This window comes from Symphalangus syndactylus, chromosome 18 (genome assembly GCF_028878055.3).
Source record: "Symphalangus syndactylus isolate Jambi chromosome 18, NHGRI_mSymSyn1-v2.1_pri, whole genome shotgun sequence".
In the NCBI taxonomy this organism is placed as follows: Eukaryota; Metazoa; Chordata; class Mammalia; order Primates; family Hylobatidae; genus Symphalangus; species Symphalangus syndactylus.
This window is the reverse complement of record NC_072440.2, coordinates 68,817,062-68,832,919: the sequence shown is the minus strand read 5'-3', so window position 1 is coordinate 68,832,919 and position 15,858 is coordinate 68,817,062. Positions and strand designations below refer to the sequence as shown.

The 15,858-nt window shown below is 57.9% G+C and overlaps 1 long non-coding RNA gene across 1 annotated transcript; it reads right to left on the bottom strand.

The window, feature by feature from the left end:
• Window positions 1-981: 981 nt before the first annotated feature.
• LOC134733630 (uncharacterized) lies at window positions 982-15,839 on the bottom strand. Its single transcript, XR_010117285.1, has 3 exons — window positions 15,484-15,839; window positions 1,867-1,970; window positions 982-1,166 (listed from the first exon to the last, which is right to left on the bottom strand). It is a non-coding gene; the product is annotated as an uncharacterized lncRNA (long non-coding RNA).
• Between the last annotated feature and the right edge of the window lie 19 nt (window positions 15,840-15,858).

Genomic DNA, 15,858 nt, shown 5'->3' with positions numbered 1-15,858 from the left:
CACCCCACCACCCTCCCCTCCCCTCCCCCCACCTCCTGACCACCCCGCCACCCTCCCCTCACCCCCCACCTCCTGACCACCCCGCCACCCTCCCCTCCCACCACCTCCTGACCACCCCGCCACCCTCCCCTCTCTCCCCACCTCATGACCACCCTGCCACCCTCCCCTCACCCCCCACCTCCTGACCATCCCATGAGATGGCAAAGGGGAGAAAGGTGCAGGGCAGATGGGGGTGGGGAGCTGGGGCAGAGAAGGGGTCCCATGAGGACTGTGGGTGAACTGGGGATGGGGGTGTCTGGGCCCCCCAGTGCTGCTCAGAGTTGAGGACTTGGCCTCTCAGCCTCACATTCCCCTCCTGAACAACGGAGTGCATTCAGAATCCACCACAGGGTCGCTGTGGGGTTGAATGAGATCACAGGGACCAGTTCTGAGCCAGTGCCGGCTGCAGGGAGAGTTTATTAAACAAGGCCTGCCACTGCGTGGTTATGGCTGTTTACTCTTAGCTTGTCCTGAGCCAGTTATCAAAGGAGACAGCTCAGGGTTGGGAGGGCAGTGGGCCAGGAGGGGTCCTCACACGGCTGCACCTTGACTCCTGGGCCCTGGGCAGCTGGGCCCATCTCTAGACCACCCTAAACGGCCCCCCCAATAAAGAAAGGGGCAACCCTCCCAGCAACGGGCATCAGTCCGTTGTATGTTGACAGCAGGAGAGGGGCTGGTGGTTGCAGATGTCCCCAGGGGGGTGACAGCTTCAGCTGGCCGGGCACAGCCCCTCCTCAGGGATTGGTGGGAGAGTCGAGGCTCTGGAGACCCTGGACTGGTATCAGCATTTCATGGGCATCCCCAGCCCCTCTGGCAGCCTGCCAGCCCCCACTCACTACTGGACCCATGCCAGGTGCCACAGCTGCACTCTCCAGTGACATTTACCAGCTGGGAAGTGGCCACGGAGATGTGAAATCAATGTGGCCTGCGGCTAGCCCACTTCATTAGAACCGGCTCAGCTCCACTGGGTAGGGCAGCACAGGCTAAGCCCAGCCCCCTCTCCAAGCCTCCCAGCTCCTCCTGGACCCACCTGCTTGGCTAATGGGGCCCGTCCCAACCCCAGCACTGATCCTGTGTGCGTGGGGTTGGGGCCACAATGTCTTCTGAATGCCTGCTCTGGCCAGGCCCTAGGGAGGATGAAAAGAACACCAGCAGTGACCTGAGTGGGCCTCGGCACACTTGGTCTCTCCCTAATCCTCACAGCAGTCCCCAGAGGGGGCCACGACCATTAGGCACACCAGGGCCCAGTGAATGCCAGCGGCTCCCACTTAGGCCTTACCTGGAGTCATCACCAGAGACCCCCATGATAGCCCCATGCAGTTACCATTATCCCCATGTGAGACAGAGGAGGAGACTGAGGCTCAGGGAGGCCAACTGACTTCTCGGAGCTGGGACTTGAACCCTGTCCTCCTCATGTGCCTGGCTCATTCAGCAACTCAACCTCAGAGAAGAATCCCCCAGCCCCGCCCCACTCAGAGTGGGTGGGACAAGAGACCCTCCCCTCTCATTGCCTGGGTGCAGCCCACGACCCTCTGAAGGGGCTCAGCAGTGGGAGGCCCAGGGGGGCTCGGTATGGGCTAAGCGGGGGTGGTCCCGGTCTTGGCCTTCCCCTCCTCACGGCAGGGGAGGAACCTGGGATGTGGGACTGGGCTCGGTGCTCCCTGGTGAGGAGGAAAGAACCCAAGTCTGGGGCGCAGATGCTGCTCTGCCTCCTCCAGCTGGGGGCACCAAGCAAGACACTTCACCCCTTTGTGCTCCAGTTTGCTCAGCTAGAAAACAGGGTCCCCGATGTCTGCCTTGGATGAGTAAGTAAGATGATATACTTACAGTGCTTGCACAGCGCCTGGCACAGAGTGAGGACCCAGAACGCCAGGGAGCTTGAGCCACCAGAAGGGATGAGGTCCCGTAACATTTGCGTTTATCTGGCAGGCCTATGCAGATGCAAAACTCAGACTGAGCCACCTGTAACCTCCAGAGTGCCCGGGGCGAGCAGGTGGCCCAAGCCTGCTTGTCTGGCCCCCATCCCCAGCACCATGCCCAGCACAGCACCTGGCACGTAGTAGGTGCTCAGGACATATCTACTCAGTGAATAAATGAGTGTCTGTTTACCCATCTCGAGCATCTCAGTGCCTGAGAAACTCAGCCCACTTCCAGGCTGCTGTGCAATTCAGGTGAAATGATGGCTTGGAAAGGGCTTGTTTTTATAATTAAAATGCAGAGAAGGAGGAAGAGGGAGGCGGTGACTTCCCAGCAAATGGGCGTGGGGGCTGGGAGAGAGTCCGGTGCCTGATGTCCCCCTGGCCAGCTGGTTGGGCCAGCTGAGCTGTAATCACCGCGGGCCCGGTCATCACTCAGCCACCCGCTCCCCACGCCTCTCTGGCCAGGAGGAGCATCTGTCAAAGTCTCCTTCCCCATGACGGCCCAGACAATCAGGCAGTCCCGCCTGAATCCACTGCTTGAAGCCTCTGCCTCCTCCTCCTGCCAGCCCAAGAGGCAGGGGCCAGGCAGGGTCACACCCTCAAGCCAGGCCAGCCTGTCCTGAGCCCTGTCTGCGTGCCACGCACAATGCCCACCTCTGCACATCCTCCTCTCCCTTGGTGGGGGGCACTGCTGCATCCCCAGTCCTTACAGATGAGGATGTGGTCTCCTGAGGCTCACCCGGGTCACACTAGTGAGTCCCACAAGAGCTATCACTCTGAGCCCCCACTTTTAACCTCTGCGGCCCTTCTCCAGGCCTCAGTTTCCCTTGTGCACCAGAGAGCAGCAGTTTTCTAAAGGTTCCACCCTGAGGAGCCGGCTGGCCCCTGGCCAGCATCCCAGGGACAGCATGATGGATGAGGATCCCGCGGGGCACAGGTGCGACACGCACACACACCCGCCGTCCGACCGTTGGGTGATGGATCTTTTCCTCCTTTCCCCCTCCCCAGGAGCTCGGCTCCATCTGGTCAGGCGCAGCGCCAGGCTGATGGATGGGCCACCCTCGCCGCGGCCGCCTCCTCCACTCTGGATACTGCACACCAGGGTCAGCAGGGCAGGTCTGCGGCTGCTCATTCAGTCATTCAACAAACACGTATTCACCAGGGCCTACTATGTGCTAGAATGAAGCAGTGAGCAAAACAGACTAGGAAACCAGCCCGTCACCCTCCATGTGACAAATGTGGTCACAGGGCAAACAGAGGATGACTGTGCAAGCCAGAGGAAGCCTCTGAGCTGACTCAAGGGACCAGGGCAAGGAGTCTTCACAGGGCAAAGGGAGCAGCTTCTAGAAAGACCTCCATGTGAGAAAGGGCAAGGCATGTCTACATAATAGTGGCAAGTTCAGGATGGTGGAGTTGGGACGGGGGCAAGGGCCAGGGCAGGCTGAGATGTGGAGCAAGGGCAGTTTGGGCTCACCCCAGGGCAGGAGGGTGCTGGGCCAGGTTGGCATTTCCAAAAGACCCTGCTGCTGCCAGGGAAGGAGGCATGCTGAAGGTCTGCTGGCATTCAGGAGCAGGCAAGGCATGGTGCTGTGCACCTGTAATCCCAGCACTTTGGGAGGCTGAGACAGGAGGATCACTTGAGCCCAGGAGTTTGAGTCTGCAGTGAGCCATGATCACCACACTGCACTCCAAGCTGGGTGACAGAGCGAGACCCTGTGTCAAAAAAAAGAAAAGAAGGCAGGGCACAGTGGCTCATGCCTGTAATCCCAACAATTTGGGAGGCCGAGGCGAGCAGATGACTTGAAGTCAGGAGTTCGAGACCAGCCTCGCTCGAATATGGTGAAACCTTCATCTCTATTGAAAATACAAAAACGGCCGGGCGTGGTGGCTCACGCCTCTAATCCCAACATTTTGGGAGGCCAGGGTGGGCAGGAGCTCGGGACCAGCCTGACCAACACGGTGAAACCCCATCTACTAAAAATACAAAAATTAGTCGGGCATGGTGGCACACGCCTGTAATCCCAGCTACTCAGGAGGCTAAGGCAGGAGAATCACTTGAACCCGGGAGGCAGAGGTTGCAGTGAGTTGAGATTGTGCCACTGCACTCCAGCCTGGGCGACAGAGCGAGACTCCATTTCAACAAAACAAAACGAAAATTAGCCGGATGTGGTAGCACGCACCTGTAATCCCAGCTACTTGGGAGGCTGAGACAGGAGACTTGCTTGAACCCAGGAGGCAGAGGTTGCAGTGAGCCAAGATCGTGCTATTGCACTCCAGCCTGGGCGACAGAGTGAGACTGTCTCAAAAGTAGAAAGAAAGAAAGAAATGAAAAGAAAAATGCAGGAGCAGATCAGAAGGCCCTGGTGCAGGGGATACTGGAAAAGCCAGCAAAGACGAGGGACGTGAAAGCCTGGAACCAACAGCAGTCAGTACCAGAAGCCAGGGGTGGTCACATTTGCCCCATTTTAACGATGAGAAACTGAAGCTCGGAGGTGGGGAAGGATTCACCCAAAAGGTCATGAGGGGCAGAGAAACAGAGCTGGGCAGGAGGCAATGCTCCGTGAGAGCTCTCAGCCCGTTGGACCTCCACGTCCAGGCGCCTTCCCACTCTGCCTGTAGAGCCTTGGCAGCCTGAGGACGCCCCTACCAGCACCAGCAACTCCTCATTCAGGGAGGAAGCTGTCCCCTTCGCACAGCCATGGACAGGAGCCAGGCAAGAAATATCACATCATTAAAATGACAAATCCCTTCACTAACTGAACCGGAAGGCCTGCCTCCCCGCCTTGGATCCCCTCTGGCTCATCTCCCCTCCCAGACTGGCAGGTGGGCAGGGAAGCCTGTGCGGGGTATGGCCTGTTGTGGTCGGGGCCATCGCCTTGCCCCTGAGATGACCTTGGGTCCCCAGACTTCTGCTTCATGGCATGGCTGTGGTGTCTGGGATCCCATCAGCACTTCCCAGCAGGAGCCCGGGAGAAGTAGGGGCTTCATTCTACAGGTGGGGAAACTGAGGCTTGGAGAGGAGACCTTCCAGGTAGGACACCCCTCTGCAAAGCTCCTGGCCACTGGACCTGAGCAGAGGCCCTGCCATCCCTGCCATTCCACAGCCCATGTCCTGCCTCTGCTCAGAAGAACAAGAACAAAGCATGACCCACGCCTCAGGATATTTTCCCAGCCCATAACCAGCTGCAGAGCCTGTTTTCAGGGTCAACCCTGCCCCCTACCAGGGCGGGACATGTTTTTATCTGAGCCCCACCTTGTCAGGAGGCCAGGGCAGGCGTCATTCTCCTGAATTGACCAGGCAGGAACTGGCTGCCTTGGGCAGGCTGCTGCCCTCAGTTTCCCCATCTGGCAATGGGAGGCTGCCCCTGTTCCTGTTTTTTGGCTTTGAGACAGAGTTTTGCTTTTGTTGCCCAGGCTGGAGTGCAATGGCTCGATCTTGACTCACCGCAACCTCTGCCTCCCAGGTTCAAGCGATTCTCCTGCCTCAGTCTCTTGAGTAGCTGGGATTACAGGCATGTGCCACCAAGCCCGGCTAATTTTTGTATTTTTAGTAGACGGGGTTTCTCCGTGTCGGTCAGGCTGGTCTCAAACTCCCGACCTCAGGTGATCTGCCCGCCTCGGCCTCCCAAAGTGCTGGGATTACAGGCATGAGCCTCTATGCCTGGCCAGCCCCTGTTCCTTTTGACTGAGGCTGAGCTTGCACAGGGCCTGATGGGTGTGGAGTGAGCACCTGGAACAGGTGCATGTACACCACACATTAGATGCCTGTGATGTGTGCACACTCACCACATGTATGTTTCCACCTGCATCTGCCCTGGCCCCAGGTCCTCAGGGTGTCAGACCCCTGTGTGTGCACATCCACCCTGGCACTCAGTCACCCAGCCACAGATGCACACATCTGTACCAACAGCCCACATCCACCCAGACCTGTTCGTGCACATCAGTGTCACATGCCCACAGACATTGAGAGCCCACGCGGGGTCCCTGTTCCTCTGGGGAGCAGGGCAGGTGAGCAGACAGCAGGAGATGTCGCCTGGCCCCGCTGGCAGCCCTGGTTCCCAGAATGACCCCCCTCCCTGCTCCCCCACCCTTCCTCCGGGCCCAGCTAGCAAGGACACACCGTCCGTCCGCCCAGCGTCCTGGTCTCCTTGGATGCAGACAGAGCCCACGGAAGCGTCTGGCGCATCCTGACTCGGCCGCAGCAGCTGCACCAGCACCGCTAGCCCCCTTCCTTGTGCCCAGCGCTGTCCTGCCTGTCCTTCCCCACCTGCTGGGTGGCCCAAGCAGCTGCCACACGCCACCATGTCTCCATGGTGGGGAGCGAGCTTCCTGTAGCAGCTACCACGAGGGGCCTCTCCAGCCCTCCCGCCTGACCTTGGATAGGTCCTTCCTCTCTCAAGGCCTCAGTTTTCCCATCTGGAAAATCGGAGGGAGGCTGAACTGGCTTTCCAAGGTCCTATCCACATCTGGCTGTGGGATTCTCCCAAAGGCCAGGAAAGGAAGGTGGGGCCAGGGCTCTGGTGGGGAGATTCAGGAGGAGGAAGCGGGGATTTAGGGACAGGCCTGCAGCGCTGGGTTCAGGGCTCTGCTTTGAGTGCATTCTCTCAGTTCGTACCCTCCACTGCCTCCCAATGGGGCTTCAATGCCATTTTACAGATGAGGAAACTGAGGCCTGGAGAGATACTGCGCAGGGCAAGAACCCCCCCACCTCCAGCTCCCTGCACTCCCTATGCCAAGGGCCAGAGCATGGGAGCCATGCCCAAAACATCCCGCACTTGCTGTCCTGCCCTCGGTCAGGGAGGTGGCATTCCGGGAACGGCTGTCTCCAGAGCCAGGCCTCTCCCCACCCCCTGCTCGAGGCTCCTGGCTCTGAGCCCACCCAGGCACTGCCCGTCCATCTGCTGTTGCTTCCTGGCAGGGCGAGCGGGCCATACATCACCTAGCCATGCCGAGGAGGCTGGGCCGGGCAGCTGGGCAGGGTATTTCTGGGCTCGGGTGCGACCCCCTCTGTGGGATGTCAGGCACAGACACCTGCCTGGGAACAGGGGTCTTCTTGGGGCCCCAACTTCACCCCCTTTCCACAGATGGCAGGAGCCTGAAGGAAGCAGCTGGAGGCCACAGGGTGACCTGGCTGAAGGGGAGTGGAGGTCAGATTTACAGCCAGGAAGGTTCGAGGTGGTGCGGCTCTGTGGCATTTGGCAGGAGGACAGAGATTTTTATCTCCCCAACCCCCCCACTTCGCCATGCAATGTGCTAATGTAGGTTGCTGGGGCGCTGTCTCCTGACTGAGCTGCCAGGGGGATGGGTGGGGGACAGGTGGGAGCTGGGGCAGCCGGAAGAAAAGGGTTCACAGCCAGGGGCATCTTAGCCACCACTCCTGTCCCCAAACCCGCAAACCTGCCCCCCACCTGGCCCTGCCTCCCAGGGCCACTGCCGCAGGCAGCCTCTAGCTCTTCATCCATCCCACAACTAGTACGAGCACCCACTGTGTACCCCAAAGCCAGGGACGCAGCAGTGAGCAAAACCCAGCCCCAGGCAAGGAAGGAGTCTGGGGTGTCACCCGGAGAAGGGTGAGGTTTGTCTTTTACTTATTTTTAAAGCTAGGGTCTCCAGAGAAGACCCAGGGAGAAGGTGAATTTTGAGTAAAGATCTTGACTGGGCGTGGTGGCTGCCATTCGGTAATCCCAGCACTTAGCGAGGTCGAGGCAGGAGGATCGCTTCAGCCAGAAGTTGGAGACCAGTCTGGGCAACATAGCGAGACTCTGTCTCCATAAAAAATTTTTTTTAAATTAGCTGAGTGTCGTGGCACATGCCTGTAGTCCCAGCTACTCGGTAGGCTGAGGCCCAGGAGGTAGAGACCGCAGTGAGCTATGATTGTGTCACTTCACTCCAGCCTGGGCGACAGAGTGAGACCATCTCTAAAAAAAAGAGAAAAAAAAGAGAAGAAGAAAGAAAGAGAGAGAGAAAGAGAAAAGAAAGAAAGAAGAAAGAAAGAGAGAGAAAGGAAAAAGAAAGAAAGAAAAAAGAAAGAGAGAAAGGAGAAAGAAAGAAAAAAGAAAGAAAGAAACAAAAAGAAAGAAAGAGAGAAAGGAAAGAAGGAAGGAAGGAAGGGAGGGAAGGAAGGAAAAAGGAAAGAAAGGAGGGAGGGAAGGAGGGAAGAGAGAGAAGAAAGAAAGAAAATGAAAGAAAGAGAAAGAAAGAGGGAAAGGAAGGAAGGAAGGAAGGAAGGAAGGAAGGAAGGAAGGAAAGAAAGTGATTGTATTTGAAAAAGTGATTGTATTTGGGAGGAGAGCATTCCTGGCAGAGTGCACAGCAAGTGCAAGGGCCCTGGGGTGGGAGTGTGCCTGCCAGGTGAGGCCAGCAGAGCAGGTGAGCTGGGGGAGGAAATGAGAGTGGAGAGGGGAGGACGGAGACAGTGTGGGTCCTGGGGCAACTTTGCTGACTTCAGCTCTTCCTTGGAATAGGGTGGGAGCCACTGGAGGACTGGGAAGGGACCGTGCTGTTTGGGAGAGTGATTGGTGGTAGCTTAGGGGCCCAAAGGGAGACGTTGGAGGGTCAGTGGGAGGGGCCTAGAGGACCAGGGGCCGAGCATGTGACAGAGGCCCTCTGCCGTCTGTCTGTCCTCCTCCTCTCCCTTCCGCCCCCTTTTTTTGCTTCCTCTCACTCGTTCATCCAGCAAGTATTTGCCGAGTGCAGGAATAGGTCTAGCCCTTTAAGAGCTCAATCCAAGGGATGCTCCACCCTCCCCACCCCCTAGCAAGGCACCTCCAGTGTCCACCCTGCAGCCTGGGGTGGAGGCCAGGCTGCCTCAGCCGCTCTCCACACTCCAGATGGTCAGCCCAGGTGCTGCCTCCACGAATGAACACCCGTGTACTGGTGTACAGGGCTGTCACACACACATCTAGGACCAGCGTGGAGCACACAGGATGTCCCCTTCCCTCTTGGGCCTCAGTTTCCTCATCTGAGAAATGATTGGAGGACAGGACCTAAGAGCCTGTCCTGTTCTAAAATGAAGACACACTGTGGTTACCCAGTGCCCTGGGGGCCACCAGTGCCAGGGGACAGGGCTACGGTTCTGCCTGTGTGGGCTTGGGGAACGGTGCAGGCTGTGGCCGTGGGCCAGGCTGCACAGAGCGCTGTGAGCCCCAGAAAGCCCAGGGGACAGGTGTGTGACGATACAGGGAAGGACTAGGCTGGGGGAGCCGCTCCACTCTGGCCTGTGGGGACCTGGGCAGTGAGCATCATTGTCGCTGTGTGAAATGCTCTCACGGCCCTCTTCCTCCTGACCTGATGGGACCCTGAGTCTAGGAGGAGTGGTGTGTAGACCCCTGGCCAAGCCTCCCTCACCCAGCTGCCCCAAGAGTAGCAGGAGAGCAGGAGGTCTTAGCAATGACCCAGTTGTAGCTCAGAAAGGGTCCCCGCCCCTGTTCGCTGCCCCTGGCCCCACGTAGCCCCCTAACTCACCCGGACCCCTGCAGCTCCTCTAATTACACAGCCATAAAGCACAAATCTCTAACGATACAATTAGTAACGCTGTTACTGCTCTGTCCAGGACTAAAATTACCAATTAAACTGCCGTCGATTTTATCATCACTTAGACTCGACACAAATGGGGCACTGCAGGCCTCAAGGCCCATCCTCGGACCCTTGGGTGGGGGGCCAGCCAGGGGTGTGGGCCTAGCTTAGCCCTGGAGGAAGTCCCTCCATCTGCTGGGGCCCTCGTACCCTACTCCAGCCCAGTTCCCAACATCAGGGACTCCACAGGATTGGAGCCCAGTTCCCTATAGACGTGCTGATGGCAGGGGGGCGCAGGGGCTCCCCAAGCCCAGCCTCTCCCTGGAAATGCCTCCAGTCTGGGCCTCCCTCATGTTCCCTGGGGACAAAACTCATCTATTCCATGTTCCAGACTCTCAGCGTTGGGCTACTCTCAGCAGCTGAGCCCTGGGACAAGGGACGGAGGTGGTCATCTGAAGGTGTGGCCCCCACTTCCCCTGCTCTCCTTCCCCTGCTCCTCTCGCTGCCACAGGCTCAGGGTGCCAACCTCACAGGGTGTCCCCCACTGTGGAGAGAGATTCCACTCTGATGTGGTATCACAGGTTAGTATTGTCCCTCTCCCAGTTGATGAGCAGGTGCCCCTGTAGGGGCCCCCAATGTTTTGTCTCAGAACAGGAAAGATATTTGAGCACAAAGGCCAAGCTCAGGGACTTGATGAATACTAGCCATTTCCTTCAGAGGGGTGAGCTGCCTGTCTCTGGAGGTGTGCAAACAGAGGCTGCACCCAGGCCACATGTGGCAGGCAAAGACAGCAGGTCACGCACAGGGAAGGGGCGGGGTTGGACTGGATAACTGAAGCCAGATCAATCATTTGGTCCTCTTGGGAAAGAATTCCAGACGTTCAGTCTCCTGCTCTCCATCTCTGCCCTAGAAGTGCTTCCACAAAGAGAGAGGGACAGGGGCAGGGCAGGGCAGCGCAGCAGGAAGGGTCCAGTCAGCTGGAGATGGGGAAGCAGCCACAGCGTGAACGCTCAGCCCAAGGCAGGTGTGCTAAAGGCTTCTGGTCCACGACATCACCAGCCCACGCCAGAATATTTGTGCTGTCCTGGGCCCTGGGCTCAGCGTCTCTCATCTCTTACTCATGCTGAGAAACAGGGCCCTTATTCCCAGGTGAGGCACCAAAACTCAGAGGTCCAATGATATTCCCAGGGGTTTGATGAATCCCTTAATGAAGCCATGCCTGTGCCCCCTGGGGGGCAGGGTGTGCCAGGCAAGGCCACAGAGCTGACCTGGCAGCACCTGTATATTTTAATGAACCCATTGTCCAGTGGAGGAAATCAAAGTGGAGAGGGTGTAAGCACCAAGTTCAAGGTCATCCTGGGACTGTTGATCACAGCCCTACCTGAGCCGCAGGTCCTGCTGGGAAAGAAGGAGGAGGGGAGGTACCTGTGGTGGCAAGTGCGTATTCAGGGAGGGCAGAATCTATGGCCTCTGCTCCTTGCTGAGGGACAATATTGTTCCAAGAACCTGCTGGGGACAGTGTCTGGAGGTGAATAAAATATTCATTTACCCGCAAACTCCTGAAGTCTTTCTATTTCAACACCTGCACAGCTCCTGGTTGAAGTGGAAGCTTATGCACAAGCCCTTTATGTGACACAGAGAGATGCAGAGAGGAGGGGGACAGGGCCCTGGGGGACTGCAGGGTCCCAGCCTTGCCCTGCTCCAGGACCTGGCAAGGAGAGGTGACTTTCCTCCACCTATCACCCTAGGCTAATGCCCGGGCTGACGGGAGCTGGGGCCTCTTCTCAGGGAGCAGCTGCCCCAGGCAAGTTGGTTGAGAGTCTCATCAGAGGCAACAGACTGAGGAAGGGATCTGGGAGCCCAGAGCAATTAGGAGCTGCCTCGCGCCTCGTCTCCCGCCAGCTGCCACAGCTGTCACTCAGGAAGTGGGCCGGGAGCAAGGGCTAGGCCTGCAGTACCCATGGTCCCCCTCCCATCTGTGAAGGTTCTGATCCCTGGGGCAGCCTCCCAGCCAGCAGCCCTGCCAGGCCCTGGGCATAGGTGGAGGCCCAGAGGACGCCAGGGACAGGATCTCTGTGATTTCCTAAGGGGGACATCTGCAGGCTCCTCTCACCCCTATCCAGACTCAGTTTCCCTCTGGAACATTGGTTCTAACCCTGGCTGCACCCTGGAAGCACATAGAGGAGTTTTAGAAGAATACCTGCACCCCCCCCAACAAGGTTCTGCTCCCAGCCCAGACCAACGGGAGCAGAACCTTTCGGGGGGATACAGGGTCGTGCACTTGAACGTGTGGCAGGGCGAGCCAGGATTTTGCAGTTATTGACCTCATCCCTGCCCTGAGGGTTGGCAGCTTCTTTCCTCTGGGGACCATGTCTCCCCTCCCTTCTAGCTGGACCCGGTGCAGCCAGGGGATACTGTCCTGGCATGACCTTGAACTTGATGCTTACACCCTCTCCACTTTGATTTCCTTGTCTGGACAATGGGTTCATTGATAGCCTTGGCCAGCTCTCCTAGGCCCCTCCATAGCTTCACCCTCCACAGCTGGGCCCTGAGCCTGAGAGGGAGGCTCAGAAGGTCCAGCCTGGGACAGCAGCACCAAGCACTGTCATCTCAGCAGATCCCTGCAGCAAGCTGTGTGGTGGCAGCATCAACTCCATTTTACAGGGACGCAAACTGAGGCCAGGGCAGGGGCTATACTCAAGGCATAGAGCTGGTAGCAGGGGTCAGGCTTCATCCCAGCTGCACTGGACTCCGAGTCCAGTGCCCTTTTCCCATCACCAAGTTCCTTCCCCCAAATAGCAACAAATTCAAGGGTCTGTCCCCTTCACTCTGTTTCCTTCACATGGACTCTGTTCCCTGTTGTCCTTTCTGCTCCTGTCACCTTCAGGAGCTGGGCGTGTGGGCGTTCAGAGGGGGGTGGCCAGAGAAGAGCAGAGATCTGAGCAGTTGGGGCCTCTGGGTTCTGGCCTGCACCCCCTCTCAGCGCGGTCTGCATCTTCGAGTCTATAAATTCCATTATTCATTAGTCGACTTCAGGAGTTTGCCCGGACAGTGAATATTTTATTCACCTCCAGACACTGTCCCCAGTGGGTTCTTGGAACAATATTGTTCCTCAGCCAAGGAGCAGAGGCCACAGCCTCTGCCCTCCCTGGACATCCCCTCCCTACCACCACTACCTCCCTTCCTCCAGTACCTTCTCCCCCAGCAGGAGCCCTGGCTTGGGTAGGGCTGCAATTATTGGTCTCAGCATGATCTTGAACTTGATGCTTACACCCTCTTCACTTTGATTTCCTCGTCTGGACAATGGGTTCATTGATAGCCTTGGCGGGCTCTTGTGGGTCCCTCCACAGCTTCACTCTACACAGCTGGGCCCTGAGCTCTGCCGGGAGCTCTCCCTGGTGCTGAATGTGGCAAGAGGATGCTGGCCTTGGACAAGAGGTCTCTGGCCAAGGAGAGCAGGGACTATGCTGCTCTTGAAAGGAGTGGGCTCCAGTCTCAGGGAGGGAAGAGTCTGGCCTCTGGACATGACAGTTCCCATCTCTCTCCCCTTGTCTCCTTCCCACTTGGGGAATACCCCTGGAATCACAGGTTTCAGTGTGTCACCTCTCCCAGTGTCTCTAGCCTCCTGACCCAATGATTAGTTAGCAAGGCCTGTGGAGAACCCCTCTTGGGAGGACCTGAGGCCCAGGCATCTCCCGGTGGGCACCCCAGGGAGTGCAGTGTGATGGCAGCAGCACCTTCCCCAGATGGGGGAGCGACAGACATAATTCACACCCTGTGATCATGCCATCTGCTCCCCCGTGACGCACAGAGGAGAGGACGGGGCTGCAATGCTGAAGGGCGGGGGGGTGAGCGGGCAGTCGTTCATTCACTAATTCTCTCATTCATTCATTTGACAGGTGTTCATCCAGCCCCAGCCACCTTAGCCCTTTCCAGTCCTGTGCCAGGCGTAGGAGATCTGGAGAACCCAGACGCAGACCTGACCTTCAGAGCTAAGCGAGGCCCTCTCACACTTCTGAGCTTTTGCCCACCCTCCTCTTGACCCCTGGAATTCCCTTGACTTGCAAAAAAGAAAAAAACCGCCATGGGTTGGGAGCGGTGCCCCACGCCTGTAATCCCAGCACTTTAGGAGGCCAAGGCGGGTGGATCACTTGAGGTCAGGAGTTTGAGACCAGCCTGGCCAACACGTTCTCTACGAAAAATACAAAAATTAGCTGGGCGTGATGGCATGTGCCTGTAGTCCCAGCTACTCGGGAGGCAGAGGCATGAGAATCACTTGAACCTGGGAGGCGGAGCTTGCAATGAGCCGAGATCATGCCACTGCAATCCAGCCTGGGCAACAGAGCAAGACTCCACCTCAAAAAAAAAAAAAAAAAAAAAAAAAAAACCTACCTGGACAGCAAGGCCAGGAGCTTCGCCTTCACAGGGCGAGTACCAACACGCTCTGCACAGCCTCCCAGGGAGTCACTGGGAGCTGGGTTTCCTGCCAGCCTCTCAGCAGGCTCTAGCCCACTCTCCCTTGGCCCAGGGGTTCTGATTTAGAACTGACAGGCCTGGGCTGGCACAGCCTGGACACTTAGTAAACGTGGAATGACTGAGCTGCCACTGCAGCTCGCTCTCTCAATCAATACTCGAAGCTATAACTATTATTAATTCCTATTCCTTGCGGGGGATGTTCATGCTAATAGGAAACTTCCAAGAGTTTCAGGGAGGTGATGCCTGGCACCTTTCCTACATTATGTCACTTCATCCTCACCGCTGCCTGGGATGTGGCACTGCCACCTTAACAGGCGGGGAAACTGAGGCCATGGCCGGTTAAGGGACCTGACTGTAGTTCCACGGTGAGGAGATGGTGGATGCAGAAGCCCCAGTCTGCCTGTCTCTTGGTGCTGGGTTCTTACTTCCTCAAGTCTCTGCTCCATCATAAACACTGGGGAAGCTCAAGGCATTCAGCTCTAGCGGCGGAAGGTCAGAAGATGGGACAGGTGGGCAAGGAGAGCTTTGGACTGGGATGGGAGCATTTCTGGGGCCTCTCTCACTTCCAGGCCCAGGTCCCATTGGGCAACCAGCTAGCCCAGAGAGGTCTGGGGAGACAGACAGACAGCTGGTGTCCTTCCTGGCTCCTCTGCAGGTTACAGATGTTCCTAGGAGCTCCCTCCAGAGTAGGGCCCAGGAAGTGCTGGGCCCAGGCTGGCCCAACCCCGCTTGGCTGAGGCTAGCATCTCTCACTGATCCCCTTCTCCCCAGACCCTGAGACAAGGCTGTGATTATTCAGTAACAAAAACAGAAACAAGCAGAAAAGTGTAATCAGCTTGGGAAGGGCAGGGCAGGGCCGAGCAGGGCTGTGCAATCAGCGTTCCTGCTGGGACCTTTAGCTGATTGGACCAAAGGGGGCAGGGAGGTGGTCCCAATAGGGGGATTCAGGGGAGCACCCAGAGATGGGGCCACAGCCAGGCCAGAAGGTCAACCCCTCCTATGCACATCTGTGCACCTTATGCCCACACCACTCCCAGCCCCAGGGCCTGCACACCTCCCCCGATCTGCCAGCGTACAACCTGGGCACACACAGGTGGCCACACACTCCCGACATTTGTCCCTCTGCATATGGAGTCACAGACACCTGTGCACGTGCCCAGTGGCACATACACGCCCTCATGGATAGCAGACATATGCACACGCAGGCTGCTCCCTCAAGCACTTGCCCCTACCCCAGCTCTGGGGTACCCACGTGCCCTGGGGCCTGGGGAAGCCCTGCACATACATTAGGTCTGACCTGCAGCCATGTGAACTGGCAGGCCCTCACACCAGACCCCACAGGCACCAGGCCATGTCTCTGTCCCGAACTGCCATGGGGGCCATGAGATACTTTGGCTCCTCTTCTGCAAGCTGAAAGGTAGGGGCTTGGGAAGCGTCCAGGACTGGGGCCCCATTGTGGGGAGCAAGGTCAGCTGCAGGGTGTCAGTCACAGACAGGGCAGGAAGCCTACCCCAGACGTGTACCCAGCTCTTACCTGCTGCCCCTGCCCTGTGACCTTGGTCAACGTCCTTCTCTCTCAGCCTCAGTTTCCCCACCTTGGAGCCTCCTGGCACGCAAACGGTGATTCTTCTTGAGGACCCAGGTGCTTGGGGCCTGTCTCACCTCTCTGGGTCTACTGTTCTTAGTTCCCGGCTCTCCGCTCCTGGTGCGTGGATGGGGTGAGGTGAGCCAAGGGGCAGGAAGGAGGACCCCCGCAACCCACCAACTCCCTGGTCCTGGTGGCTGCAGACTTAGGGTGAGGAGAGCCAGTAATCAGAGGGGAGCCCTAGTGGGAAAGGGGAATCGGGGCCGAAGGGGAGAAGGAGCCCCGGGCAGGTTTGGGGCGGCCGCTCAGGGGCCGGCAGCGGGA